The sequence below is a fragment of the Camellia sinensis genome, chromosome 4, assembly GCF_055761805.1.
Source record: "Camellia sinensis isolate YWXY chromosome 4, ASM5576180v1, whole genome shotgun sequence".
In the NCBI taxonomy this organism is placed as follows: domain Eukaryota; kingdom Viridiplantae; phylum Streptophyta; class Magnoliopsida; order Ericales; family Theaceae; genus Camellia; species Camellia sinensis.
The window spans coordinates 54,325,174-54,328,479 of NC_138964.1; the positions used below are offsets into that span (position 1 = coordinate 54,325,174).

General features: G+C 37.2%; 1 pseudogene; it reads right to left on the reverse strand.

Annotated features, from left to right (window-relative positions):
- Nucleotides 1-1,339: 1,339 nt before the first annotated feature.
- On the reverse strand, nt 1,340-1,948 carry LOC145823766 (BTB/POZ domain-containing protein At4g30940 pseudogene; annotated as a pseudogene).
- Nucleotides 1,949-3,306: the final 1,358 nt, after the last annotated feature.

Genomic DNA, 3,306 nt, shown 5'->3' on the forward strand with positions numbered 1-3,306 from the left:
CCATCATCATGCTCCTTTATAGACACAAAATTTCAAATTTTGCACAAAAATAAAATTTGTTTTTCAAATTTTTTTTTAAAAAAAACATCAGTTTTTTTTTTTTTTTGCACACAATATTTTTTTTAATTTTTTTTTTAGTTTTTTCTGTTTGAAAGTTGATGTTTTAAAGTTTTAAAAATCAAAATAAATGTTAAATCTTTGTATTCTTTTATAGATAATCATAAATGATGAACAATCATTATTTGAAGGGCAATTCTGACTATTAAAAATTTAATGGGATTTGAAGGTCCAAAAAATCTTAGTTAGAACTTAATAGAGTATAAGTTCATAAATTAGAACTTGTGTAAATATTCCTAAAATTAACTTGCCTCCACCCTGCCCCCGCCATCAGCCATATTTCCATTTCAACATGTTGAGCCCGATCCATGTTTGTTGGGCTTCTTTTTTTGAAAATTTCTTTATATTAATTATGCACTGTTTTTAATATTCAAACACACAAATGAGTCAAAAAATAAATAAATAAATAATAATTCTACACAAAAACACCTTTTAACCTGTTGTACGCATCATATGCAACTTCATCTTCTGCAAATTTTAAAAAACAAACTGAAAACGAATTAGATCAAAATGAAAGACACCCAGTTGCAAACTAGAACACCACTAAGGTATGTTTGAGAACCTACTTAAATTAGTCAAAATAAGTTACTAACAAAAGTTTTTTAAAAAAAAAAAATAAAAAATAAAGGTTCCTTCCCATTCTCTTTTGGTAAAAAATCAAAAATCATTCCTAAACATTTCAATTTTTTTTCACCTCATATTATAGCGAGAAAACTAAAAGCATCACTTCCCAAACAAAGCCTAAGCAAACAACTAGCACATTGGCTTCTGTGGCGTCTCCCATATATCAAACACATTCTGCGCATAGTGAAGAGCAAAAAGCCTATCACCACCAACCGAAAAATCACAGATTGAACCTCCATTGCTTCTGCCAAGCCTGGATGTCAGTACCCAATCTGGACCACAATACACCCAAATACTATGATTCATAGACAAGAAGAGCTGCCCATTATGAAATGCCAATTTTGAGTGACATGGTTCCTTCATCTTGAACTTCACTGTGGAGTTGTTTAATCACCACCTCACACTCATGTCAATACTCCTCAAATCCAAGAACCCAAAATCCCCACATTCATTCACTAGGCATATAGAATTAGTCTCCTCCATAGCTATGGCATCTCTAAACTGCCACTGGGTTGTCGGATAATCATCTTCATCGTCTTCATTGTTCGGCCAATGAGACCAGAGCTCGATCATGTTTTTAACTCTAAAATCCGACAAATTAATGAAACCTGTGCATGAGCTTCCCTGTTACTGCACTGAACAGACCCATCCGACCACCGCCAACGCTGACAACGATGGTCTCTGAATCGACCCAACCGACGTTGTAAACTCTCTGGTAATCGAGATTGATTGGTGGGTGTTCTTCGAGCATCCAATCATAGACGTGTACCATACTATCATGCACTACACAGCAGCCACCATCAGGGCTACCGCGCATGGCGGTGCCATTGCCAGGTGCTTGGCCCGTCACGGAGTGTGAAAATTGGAGTCTGTTGCTATCAAATTGGCCACATTTGGCAGAGCGGATGTTGTCGAGGAGGCCGTAGAATAGGGCTTCTCTGTGAAGGAGTTTTTCAAGGATGTTGGAGGGGATATACAGCTCCCCTGTTTCGAGGAGGTCGAGGAGTACTGCGAAACAATCTGGGTTCCGATCGATGAAGTAATTACCATCATCATCAGCTGAATTATAGGTTTCGAGGTTCCAATTCTTGTTGAACATTTTCTTGAAGAAGGAATTATGGCCAGCGTTGGCGAGGGTGGAGGTAGTGGTTTTGAATATTTTGCCACCAACGTTGAATTTTACTATTATGTTATTGTGAATTGCCATTGTTGAAACAAGAAAAAAAATTGTGCAGACCCAGATGGGAATTTGAAAACAGGCTTGGCATTAAATTTATATTTTAGTTTGTCCTTTCGAATTCTTGTATCAAGCTTCAACACTCAGCTTCCTGGGATTCTAAATTTTACTGTCTTTTTGAATTCCTATTTCAAACACTTCATATGTGTTTCCTTATACAGTTTCCCACCAAAAGCCATCACGATTATTGGGGAATCATTACCCCATACTATACATTGACAAGTTATGCCACAATTTGAACTTCTTCTTGATTTCAGTAAAATAAAATAAAAATAAAATGGTAAATTAGAAAATACAATTAGCGATGTGGAGGAAAAACAGAGTGTTTTTCTGAAATGGCCCAAAAGTCAAGTTGCTTGAAATCGAGTTTTAAGCATACCAAGAGGAAGGTCTAGACAAAAGAAGTCCAGACCCAAAAAAATAAGCCTAAACGAAGATTGGGGTGGAGCTTACGCGCCCTCTGAAATTAGTGAGTGAGGACCACTCTCGGACACGTACCACACGTTCGTCTAGAGATTGAAGATGAGCAACTTTCACCAAAGCCGAAGTGTTTAAATATTATTTGAGGGATAATAAATACAAAGTGTGACTTTGGCAGAGTAGATCAGACGCTGTAGTTTGTAATTGGTCAGGGGTTCAAAACCCCCCAGCTGCACCCTAAAAGTTAATATTTTTTAGTGGAATATTATGCAGTGGTGGCGTCAACACTGACGCAAGTAAACGGTGACTGACAGGTAAATAGAATATTCCTTTGGTATAAGAGAATATTCCCTGAGTTTTTGAAAATTGCAGAGAGTCCCAAATTTTTAGAAAATTGTGGTGTGACCCAACTTTCGGAAAGTTTTTCAATGAGGGCCCCGAAAGTCCAGCGAAGGTTGGTCCTAGCTAAACGAACCATTGTAGACGCAACCACGAGGTCTGAATTGTAAGATTTTGAAGGGTTTTTTGAAGATTGCCAAAACATGGGAGTTTGTCATCTTTAATAGCCGAAGGAAAGTTATCGGATGTTATGGAACGCTGCAAATTCATTGAAGAGGTTAGAATAGGTAGATTCTGATCGGATTGGACAACCAGATGCAGATCAAGAGATAGATCATTGGAGATCAGGTTTGATCAAGTGGCCGATCAAGGGAGATCATGATTGGTCATGGGCGATTAGAGGATTGATGATTATCTCAGGAGTTGATCAAAAGATCTAGTTCAATTAGAGAGGAAGTCCACTTCATCGGCGGACAAATGATTTGGATGAAAGTTTGGGGGGAAAAATTTTATTTGAAAAAAAAAAAAATTCAAAGATACACCACCTGATTACATAATCTAAAATACCT